Source organism: Onthophagus taurus, chromosome 7 (genome assembly GCF_036711975.1).
Source record: "Onthophagus taurus isolate NC chromosome 7, IU_Otau_3.0, whole genome shotgun sequence".
Lineage (NCBI taxonomy): Eukaryota > Metazoa > Arthropoda > Insecta > Coleoptera > Scarabaeidae > Onthophagus > Onthophagus taurus.
The window spans coordinates 38,848,605-38,860,911 of record NC_091972.1 but is presented as its reverse complement, the minus strand read 5'-3'; the positions used below and the strand labels follow the sequence as shown (position 1 = coordinate 38,860,911).

General features: G+C 36.2%; 1 long non-coding RNA gene across 1 annotated transcript; it reads left to right on the top strand.

The window, feature by feature from the left end:
• The first annotated feature begins 10,373 nt into the window (after nucleotides 1-10,373).
• LOC111417768 (uncharacterized) lies at nucleotides 10,374-11,642 on the top strand. Its single transcript, XR_011641149.1, has 3 exons — nucleotides 10,374-10,439; nucleotides 10,507-11,065; nucleotides 11,123-11,642. It is a non-coding gene; the product is annotated as an uncharacterized lncRNA (long non-coding RNA).
• The last annotated feature ends 665 nt before the right edge of the window (nucleotides 11,643-12,307 follow it).

Genomic DNA, 12,307 nt, shown 5'->3' with positions numbered 1-12,307 from the left:
TGTTCATGTTATTGTTGGCACGAAACCGAAAGTAAGAGAGGCTCATCAGAAATTACAACATAGTTGTACAGCGCTTTACAAGCTTATGACTTTCGAGGGGTGAAACACGCCTCATTATTTTCTGACGGATGCAGCGATCAAAACAAGAACACTATAATGGCTGCTATGCTTTTACATACTGTTCGACACTCTAAGAATATTGAAGATATATCTTTGAGATTTTTCGAATCCTTCCATGGGCAAAGCGAAGGAGATTCTGCTCACAGCGCAATTTCCAATGCGATAAAGATCTTTTTGTACCCTCACAACTTATTCCCGTATTTAAACTAGCACACAGGCAGAATCCCTACGACGTTTTTGCTCTACAATACAAAGACTTCTTATAGTTATCCAAAGAACTTCGAATTTTGAACATAAAAACTACAGATTCCGGAGAAACCATGAAATGGACGAACGTTATGGAAATTAAGGTTTCCAAACATCACCCACATAAGCTGTTTTTAAAAACCAGTCACTTGGAGACAGGATACAAAACTCTGTCTTTGAAACGTCTTACAATCGATTCAATATTATGTCAGAGATTCCACACATTTTGTAGAATCAATCAGAAGTTTAAAGCTAAACCCTCAGGATATTCTGCTAAGTTTCGACGTGGAGTCTCTATTCACCAGAGTACTAGTTAAAAATGCCGTGGATGGTCTTCGCCAGAAACTCATCCCGGAGGATTTGCCCAAGTATGTCGCAGGACTAGTGGAGTAGTTCTACGAGCAATGCGAAGGAACAGCCATGGGGTTATTATTATTGTTATTATTGCTTCTCGTTACCGCGACCTATAAGATCTATTGTAACTTTAGTCCTCTAAAGGTTTAGGGCAAATGTAGGTCCTTGATGAACCTTAGTATTGTCCTGAGGTCTTGAACCTTTATCTTACAGTTTTACCGAAGATGTTGTGTCTTAGACGGCCTCTGGCGACTCAATTGCACAGTATATGTTCAGCTGTTTCTGACTCGTCGTTGCATAGTCGACAAGTTTGATCCTCAGCTTGTCCAATGTGGAAGAGGTGGTATTTTAGGGGCGCATGGCCGGTCAGGTAGCCTGAGAGCGTTCTGAGATCCCCTTTGTTGAGGCATAAAACCTCTTTGGTTTTGTTTTGCGACGGAGTTATCATACTCTTCGCTTGTCTGTGACCTGGAAGTTCTTTCCAGCGTAAGGCAATCTTTGAAACCTCTCACTTGTTGATTATTTGTTTTAGGTGGCTTTTTTGTAGTCCACAACCAGGTTGGGGTCCAATGAAGGGCGTGTTTGCTGCCTCTTTGGCCAGCTTGTCGGCCTTCTCATTGCCCTCAATGTTGCTATGACCTGGAGGGGCAATTTAATGTGGCTATTTGGTCCACTGTAGCCCATGCCTACTCCAGATCTTACTGTCTTTGAAGCATCAGTGTACCAGGCTAGGGTTCCTCTTTTTAGTTGAGGCCCTCCCTTCGTCCAATCATCCCTGCTTCTAAATATGACCTTATACAGTTGGTTGAAATTGTATTATGTCGGTATGAGGTCCGTTTTAATTTCAATCAGGTGATTTAGACATGGGTCCTTGAGGATCTCGAGGTGTCCTCTGAGGTTACCCTGCATCAACTTGAGTGAAGAAACTGTTTTTAGTGATAAGGCACTTAAGGCTGCCTCCTTTTGTATATATAAATGGAGCGGTGTGAGACCGAGTAGGGCTTCCAAAGCAGCCGTCGACAGGATCTCATTGCACCCATTATGTTAAGACATGCTAACCGCTGGATTTGTGCCAGCTGTTGTTGTGCTGTCTTATGTTTTGTTTTTGGCCACCAAAATAATGAGGCGTAGGCGACAATGGGTCTGATTATTGCTACGTAGGCTCAATGAGCCATTTGTGGTTTGAGATCCCGGTTCCTTCTTAGGAGCCTGCGGCAGATCTGGTTGGCCTTTTTCCTCACCTTATCTAAGTGTGAGTTCCAGTTTAGTTTACTGTCAAGTATTACCCCTAGGTGTTTAGTTTCTGTTTTGAGGTTAATAGTTCTGCTTTCAATGGAGGGTGCGTTTATTTGTAGCTTCCTTTTCCGAGTGAAAGGGACTATATCGATTTTATTGGGATCGATGCTGAGCCCATTGCTTCTACACCAAGTACTGGTGAGTAGTAGGGCTTTCTGCATTAGCTGAGTTATGATTGAATCATATTTACCTCGGATTGTGATTATTACGTCATCAGCATACCCTTGTATCTTAAATCCGTTTTTAGTTAAGGTGCTCATCAAGTCATCAACTACCAGGCACCATAATAGAGGTGATAGCACTCCCCCTTGGGGACATCCTCTTAGCACCTTTATAGTCAGCGACTCGCCTCCCAGACTGGCTGTGATCTGCCGACTTTTCAACATGGCTATACACCACTTGATTGTCGACGGATGTATGTCTTTTATGTTTAGAGCCTTCTCTATGGATTCATATGAGGTGTTATCAAACGTACCCTCTATGTCTATGAAAGCACATAGGGCTATCTCTTTGATTGCAATTGCCTCCTCTAAAGTGCTGGTCAAAGCATGGAGAGCGGTAATTGTTAATTTTGCTTTTTGGTAAGCATGTTGGCTAGGGTGGTGTGGATTAGTGACAAGCACTCCATTCCTAAGGTATTGATCGATTACCTTTTCTATCCCTTTGAGGAGAAATGAAGTTAGGCTAATTGGTCTGTATGCCTTGGGGTCCGCGTACCACCTTTAGGTATGAAGACCACCATGCCATGGGGTTACCTCTGTAAAAGATTATTTTGAGGAGTGTTGTTTTCTTTATAACGTATACCTAACCACTAATTACCAGGTATGTAATATCACGGAGGTTATGATAGGATTATACAATGATCTTGATCTATTTAAGAACTCTTTATTACTAGGCTTTATTAATAAAAATGTTTAAATATGTTACAAACTTAAATTACATCATTTTCTTAATGGCACATTTCCAAATCTATTCCCAAATAATGCATAATAATTATAACAAGAATAAAAATCGTTGCACGGAAGTTGATTATTATAATAATTGTAATTATGATAATTATTATTTTCGCATACCAGAGGACAAATTTTCATTGTATTCTGATAATAATAGTAATAATTACAATAGGAATAATAATTCGACATTATACGATTGTTGTAATTGCAAAAAATGTACGGCCAATAATTTACGTACACGCACATACAATTAATTCTTAAAACGTTTATAGGTGAATGTTTATAATTCAAAATTGTTTTATTATAATCTGTATTAAGCGTTTTTAATTCAATATTATTATTAGTACCGTTTTGATGAATCGTTGTTATATTTTTAGGAAGTTTAATTTTTGATTTTTGTTTTTTCATTGTAGGTAATCCTAATTTTTTTTTCTCGTTCTGTTTGTTTTCAAGACAAACGTCTCCGCATTTAGTTTCTTTAGAATACGTGCAAGAAAATCGAAGATACGGATCAAATATCGATTCACATTTTGGTGATAAAATTTCACAACAAACTTCAATTACTCTTCCGTTTGTTGTTAGTTTTCCATTCGATAAATCTAACGTATTTATATTTACTTGATCGTTGATTATACGAATAATAGCTGACGAATTTTTCGTCGATGACACAACTTCAATAAGAAAAAATAAAAAATAATAAAGAAATGATGATGCCATTACTACAAAAATAAAAATTAATTAAAATAATAATTTATTTATTATAAATTATAACAAGTACTCACTTGATTATGAGTGATATTATAACAAACTGTTATTCTGCTTATTTAAAAGTAACTAATCACGAGAAAAATATATTTGGCGTTTCCTTCGTCTGTTCGGGCAAATATACATACCTAATTTAAACACGTTTATCGTTTCACATTTTTATGATCTAGATATATTACGTGTGTAAAGGAATACGATTTTATTTACTGAAGTGTGTAAAGAAAAAAATTTCGACAATAATGTTTGCATATTAAATATTTCGATTGCTACTCAAGATATCAAATTACTTTAATTAAATATGATTTTCTTATTTATGTTAACGCAATTAAAACAAAATATTAATATGAAGTTTTGAATCTTTTCCAAATTTCATTTGGGTCAATGTTCTTCGATCTATTAATAGTTTTCGGTTTATAATACATCGTTTATGTCGAGGAATCAAGGTTGACTAGGAAGTTTTTGAAAATACTAAAAATATTTTATGTTTATTTTAAAATTAAAAATAAACACCTCGTCGGTTAATACAAAGAAACATTCTTCTGGATTTATCATTTTATTTATTTATTTCATTTATTTCATTTTCAAGTTTTTAATAAAGTTACTTTAAGAATTAGAGGTACTAAATAGGATAGTAGAAAAGAATGGAACAGAACGGAGAAAAATTGACTACTTGCATGGAATCAATGAATTGTTAACGCAACATAACAGGGATGAAAAATGACTCAAAGAAAAAAAAGAAAGAAAATAGACAGAGTTACATAAACAAGAGGAACGAAGCACAGGAAGTAGTAATAGAAGGAAAGTTTGAAGACAACACAAACAATAAGAAAGACTTCTGGACGACAATTAAATATCTAAGAAGAAAATATGGCAAAATGGAAATGAAAGAACAAGCAATAATCTTAGAAAAAGCTTAAAGGATGGAATGAAGACAGCCCAGAGATGATCAAGTACGGAGGGAGAAAAGAGGAGCCCTAGCCTGGTACACCGATGCTTCAAAGACAGTAAGATCTGGAGTAGGCATGGGCATCAGTGGACCAAATAGCCACATCAAATTGCCCCTCAGCTCGGACTTAACAATTTTCCAAGCAGAAGTTCTTGCTATAAACTTCTGCACCGCTTTGAACCTACAGAAGGGACCAAAAGGTGCATCTATAAACATTTTCACAGACAGTCGGGCCGCCTTAAAGGCAATTCAGGCCTACACGTGTGGCTCCGCACTGATCAGAGAGTGCACCAACAACCTGAGAGAACTCGCTAGGGGCAATGATGTTACCCTATGGTGGGTTCCAGATCACAGCAACATTGAGGGCAATGAGAAGGCCGACAAGCTGGCCAAAGAGGCAGCAAACACGCCCTTCATTGGACCCCAACCTGGATGTGGACTACAAAAAAGCCACCTAAAACAAATAATCAACAACTGGGAGGCTTCAAAGATAGCCTTACGCTGGAAAGAACTTCCAGGTCACAGACAAGCGAAGAGTATGATAACTCCGTCGCAAAACAAAACCAAAGAGGTTTTATGCCTCAGCAAAGAGGATCTAAGAACGCTCTCAGGCTACCTAACCAGCCATGTGCCCCTAAAATACCACCTATTCCACATTGGACAAGCTGAGGATCAAACTTGTCGACTATGCAACGACGAGTCAGAAACTGCTGAACATATACTGTGCAATTGCGTCGCCAGAGGCCGTCTAAGGCACAACGTCTTCGGTAAAACTCCCCTGTTACCTACCGACATAAAGGTTCAAGACCTCAGGACAATACTAAGGTTCATTAAGGACCTACATTTGCCCTAAACCTTTGGAGGGCTAAAGTTACAATAGATCTTATAGGTCGCGGTAACGAGAGGGGCCGCCCTCCTCAGCCCGGCAGCAATAATAATAATAAAGTACGGAGGGAGACAAATGGGGGAATGGATCCAAAGAATATGCCAGCAAGAATGGGATGGAGAAGTCATACCTAGAGATTGGGAGGAAAATATCATTATAACAGTATTATCAGATTGTGATAACTATAGGGCCATCAGCCTGTCATCATGCATACAGAAGTTATACTCGAAGATAATCGAGACAAGGATTAGACGTTACACAGATAAAGACCTGCAGGAGGAACAAGCGACATTACGGAAAAATAGATAAACGCAAGATCACATATTCACATACATACAATTAGAGCAAAAGCAGAGAAGAGATTAGAAGAACCATAACATATATACCTGGCATTCTTAGATTTGAGTGCAGCGTTTGATGGTATACCAAACAAGAATATTTGGCGGCTCAAATAACTGGCAAGTTGATCACAGTTACAAGAGCGTTGTACAAAAGAACAACAGGAATAGTCAGAATAAAGGAGATGGAGTATAAAAGTTTCAATAGGGAAAAAGGAAGCAAACAGAAAAACTCCCTTAACCATCCCCTGTTTATTATGGTAATGAACCAAATTTTAAATTAAAGTAAAGATACGACACTGAACCTAAAACTCGCACATTGAAAAATGGAAGAGGTTGGGTTGGGTTGAGTTGAGGTGAAGAGATAAGCCTCCAAAGTCTTCTATATGCAAATGACATAGCATTACTGGCGGACAGAGTCAGGAAGTTGTAAGCCACAGTCAACAAATAGAATATCAATGTACAAAATGCAGGAATGGAAATAAATGCAAAGAAAAGTAAAATAATGAAGACTCACAAACTAATTGACAACGAAAAAGAAGACCTAAAGATGAGGTTGAATGAAGTTGGATGGACAGCATTATCAATGCGATTCAGCAGAGGGAAAGGAACGTCGAGGAAGTAAAGAGGATCGAGGACCCGATGCTGTAAGGTACAAGGCAAAATGCAAAGAAGAAGAAAATAATGGAATGAGCCGAAATTAGTGACACAAAACTGGTCAGCTTTTCTGATTTAATCTGAGAGCATCACAGACAACCCAATCTCGAAACGTTTCCTTTTAAATCCCACAACTACAATCACAATAAATATTACTGTCATCAAAATCGTACTGTCGATTCGATGTAACTTTGATTTTGCGCATTTTCCCTTTTTTCAGCAATTAGTCCTTACACTTACAACCGATGTATCACCAAAACGTGCTCGTGATTTCATTTTATTTTTATCCGCATTATTTGGCATATCACGTATATAATCGTAAGGTTACCTTTCAGATTATTCATGTAACTTCATCTCGCAGTCTATTTACATGACTGGTTCTCGTAAGTGAGATTAACTGCATCAGTGATCATGATACTGTCACTATGCACATTTATAAACTATGTGCCAAAAAAATTGCAACACCTCGAAAGAGCTGAATTACAAAGCTGAAATTTTTACAAGTAATTTGTATTTATTTCAGTAGTAAATCATATCAATTGAAAAAAAATACCAACAATTTATGTCAATAAAATGTTACATCTCCATGATTGTTTATACACTGTCTAACTCTGCGAGGCATGTTCTGAATGAGATGATCAATGGTATCTTGTGGAATCACATCCGAAGGTGTTTACTGCTTGTGGTAAACGCCTTATATAGCGACCCATCATATCTCACACATGCTCGAGCGAGCAGGCCAGGGGAGAATTTCTACTCCTTCTTTATCTAGGAAGTTCTGACAGATGTGGGCGATATGAGGTTGGGCGTTACCCTGCTGAAACATGATGTCAGGGCGTTCAACACCAATTGCAGCCGAAGAACGAAATCTGTCTGTAAGACTCATTTGTCTAAGATGAGATCTTCACGTTCGTTAGTCGCTCGAGGACGTCCGTATCCAGGACGACGATTTTATTTATGTTGTTCAGACCACGCAGTCCATGCTCGAAGCACTGTTGTAAGGTTTCGATTCAATCTTCAACCAATTTCACGAAACGGAAAACCTGCCTCGTGCAGGCCAACAATTCGCTCTCTTTCAAAGTCAGACAATGAGTTAACAATCGAAGAAACAACGTTCACTCACCAATTGGCATTTACTTTTTAACTGCAGTTTAAGTGATATCTTGTTTTCTGGTATACCTTTTGTTTGGAGTACAAAAGTCGCAATAACCGAAGATGTACGGCATCAATGCCACCAGATCTAATTCAACCCTGGACTCCCAACTCTTACTCCTCACGAGATAGACCTCTATCTAAAAAACAACTATGACTCATTCAAGTATCTGTAAGTTCGCGTATGATCAGAAACGTAAAAGTTTGCTACCTAATGGCATTTATTAACCAACCTTACAATCTGAGTGTATGCACCTACTGTATAATCTATACAACATACTTGTGGACGAAATCTGAATTGCTCTGGATTACAAGTTACACACCGGTGTTGTTGACCATGACGCGGCAGATATGAGTACTTCTCGATAGGAAGTTGCAGCTCAGCACCTCCCGATGACGTCATCCGCTCAATGTAAATGTATAGGGAGGAGAGCCAACCAAAGTTTAGGGGAAAAAAATTTACCCCTATGCACACGACGATTACAATTCTTTGGTGTGTCTTGTTTTCGCAATACATAGGGTCCTTCACACCTACCTTCCACTCTCCCACCCCACATACTCTCCATACCGCCTCCTGTAAAGTGTTTCACAGACAGTTTTTTGAAATTTCGAGGAGATATTGGAATGTATATTCTCCTCCTCCGAAGAGATGTGCTCCTCCTCTTTTTCGTTTGATTGATTTTTGTAAGTTGAGTGTTTTTTGAGATAATTTAAATTTTAATTTGTCTTACACAAATTAATATTTCGCTACGCATGCGCTGTTAAACATAACCCAAATGTTCTCAATACAACGTAATTCTCTGACCGCTACTTTTCGACTTTTCTGGTATGGTTGTTTCATTTATATATATTCTTAATCAGACATTTAATTACAAATTAGTTAACATAAAATATACGAGCCCGTTTAAAATTGGAAAACAACATAAATCTTCAAATTTAATACCGAATGAAATTCCTAATCTATATTTGACAAGGTAAAATAGCTTTTAATTTTGATTGTATTTGTTTGTATTTTATGATTTTTCATAATCCTTATAGACTCCTGCTGATGGCTTAAGCCGAAACCGGTAGAGTCAACAATAAAAAATATATTGGAGATTAAGTACAGTTTTATTTTTCAAAAGAAATAAATTTGGTTGATATTAATAGTAAATAATTTAATAACTAAATATCTGGCGATTTTTAAAAAAAGTAAGTAGAAAAAATCGCGCCAGTGGAACTAACCAAATTTTTTTTCCCCCAAACTTTGGTTGGCACCGCTCCCTATACTTTTACATTGAGCGGATGACGTCATCAGGAGGTGCTGAAGTGCAACTTCCTATCGAAAACCCAAGGTCTATAGAACATAAGGTTACCCAATACCGATTCTCCTCCTCTGAGAGGCAAGGTGGGTCAGTGACGTAGCTGGTTCTATGAACAACACAACACGATGCGAGGTTTAAATATTTTATATAGACTGTACCACAGTATAGGCACGTATAGGCTATCTTTTATTCTGACTGTATCGAACCAGTGACGTCAATTTGCGGGGTAATAATCGATACTACAGAGGCATAGGGAATGAGGTAACCTTATGTTCTCTAAACCTTGTCGAAAACCCACGTTTCTATACTATTGATATGCCATGCTATGATATTGCATAACCACAGCTGATTATAGCTTGAAAAGAATACTAATCGGAGAGAGACATCGCCTGCATTGTACCAGTTGTCCAAACGCGAGATATTCAAAGAGATTTATCTCTCGACAGTCCCACTCTTTCTGATAGTTTTTTGTTGTGCTATATCCTTTATTGACAATAGATATCTTTTTCGAAGTTTCTTGTCCACAACAGAATCATGTTATAGATTGAAACTGTTTATGTAAGGGGTCGAAATCTTCGGAGTTTTTTTAAACACATCTCCAAGTTCTAGTCTATTTGACGAGTGTTTCCAGCTTTTTTTTATTGCCATTTCTTGCATCCCATTCGCCAGCGGTCGTTATCATTCTAATCATAATCACCCAGTTCTCTCCTCTTCATCTCCACATTGATATCCTGGATACATTTTCCTGGCACCCAGTTCCAAACCTTAAGTAGGATTCTCTCTTTACTCATTCGGTGTAGATGTCCATACCATTTTAGTAGCTTTTCATTTATAGTGTCTACTATTGAGCTTTGTGCCGTCATTCTTCCTCTTATTTCCTCATTTTCAACTCGGTCCAGCGTGGCTATGCCGCGGTATCTTCTCCAAAACATCATCTCTGCTGCTAGCATCTCCAAATCTTTAATAGAAATGGAATTTTGCATGGTCTGGACAAGGAAATTTTTATTCATCTTCGAAACTAAGAAACTTCGAAGCTAAGGTACTTTGCATCTATATAACATTTTATTTCCTTACATTAATCCGTTTAATCATTTTATACATTAATCCCAGACACATTCGTTGCTATCTTATGAGTATGGATTTAATTTGTAATAAATCTTACCATTAAAATGAAACTATTTTCGATTTCTAATTTCGACGAAAAACCTTAAAAATTATTAATTTTCCTCTAAAAATAGTTTCTTTAACATTCTGTATAATAGTAACCCTGATTTTTTGGAAATATAAACTACATTCTCACTTTAAATATACAACGCGCACATTTGTATACATTTTGTATAACCCAAGTTTTAAAACGAAATTATTTGAAATTAGTAACGATCAGTTTCGTTCAGATTCGTTCGAGATTTCTTCGAGATGAAGGTAAAAAATGAATCAATATTCAATTTTTTTAATTAATAAATTACTTCTTTGTATTAATTTCATACAGATAATTTTTTTAAGAATAATAAAATTGTGGTGTTTTTCTATTATAATAAATTGGTGTGTTGGACAAGATGATGACTGTTTGAGAATGTGCAAAATAAAATGTTTAACGAAAGAATGCCAAGAGAAGTGTTGGGTACAAGAATGCAAAAAAGAAAACATATCGTATCCATATAAAGGAAATTTAACACAATCGTTTGAAGGAAATGTTGACGTCTCTATTAAGATAAATAATACCTTGAGGAATGCACAAAAAATTGAAAATCCCGTTAGGATTTTTAGTACAAGTATAAATAATATTAAAATTATTGCAAGTGCTGAAATCAATGATGATATAACAATAAACGAAAAAATTCTTCAACCTAAAACTGAAAATTTTAATAAAAACGAAACCAAAAATCAAACAAAAACTAATTTAACTCCAAAATTTGAAAATCCAAACTTATATTATCGAAATAATCAAATTCCTTTCAATTATTATTATTACATACCACCTCAGCGATATCATTTAACACATCCAACAAATATCCAACAAAACCCACAAAAACCTCGAATTCAATCACGTAAGTAATTATTTATAAAAAATTTATAAGATTATTTAGAACTGTCTTTCTTTTTAGCGTGTGAAGGGGGTTTGTTAAAGTGTTAAATAAAATATTTACCTTCCCATTACGAAACATGCAAGAAATTCGCTTTTTAGAATTGCTGTGTACCTAATGTTCAACTCTAAATAATACTTGAGTCAATATGTATGTACGAGATGTAAGGAAGATAAGCAATTTGGAACGTTGAACTGAAGCTAACCTAAATAATATCCGCAAATATTGTAGTGTGTGGATGTTCTAAACCGTTCTTTTGTAGAAAATAAAATTTTTTAAATATAATATGTAAATTTAAATTTGAATAAAATCTTTGTAAATATCGAAGATATTTGGCAACAATAAGGAAATTATTTTTATTTTGCGTATAATGTGGGGGAAATGATGAAATATTCAATTATATTTTTATTCGTTTTCATAATTATATACAACATGATTGGAATTAATAGTACAAGTGTTTCCAACTAAACCCGACGAGGTTAAAAATGTTTATGTACCGGTTCCTGTACATATACTCTGTCATATTAAAGACCCACCACCTCCGATTCTCTCTTTATTCATTCAGCGTAGATGTCCATACCATTTTAGTTGCTAAAATTATTTATTATTTTATTGGAATGAATTGTTGTGTTAATATGTTGTAATACTAAAAATGGAAATTGAAAGTAAGAACAAATTAAAAAGAAATAAATATATTTGTAAAATGAGAATGTTTTAATTTCCTTATTTTTACCTAAGTTATTGTTCCACCTCAAACTATACAGTAAGAATTTCTAACCGTTTAGAGTGTAAAGCGCTTTGCCCACTCTCACTTTGTACTACTATTCAAAGTTTACTTCCCATCATAACTTATCTTGTTCCCTATATATTCCAAATATCCCATAAAAATGATTTTGTCGTCTTCAGCTAGATCCAAGTACCCACTTCATCAATAAGCTATATGGGACTCTGCTTTCTCTCATCCCAAGAATTGACTTCCTCTTAGGCTTTCGCGATAGTCCATAAGTAATCTGTTTTCCATTACACAACCCCCGTTTTGCTACTCCCCTTAACAATCACACCACTCTAAGCAAAGGGTATTATCGAGTCATCGGTTTTGAATCATTTCAAAAAACTGCATTTAATTCAAACAACTTCGTACTGATTTCCGCCAGTGTGATATTTATCAATAATATCTTCATCGCCTTTACCACGTAGGAACCACCT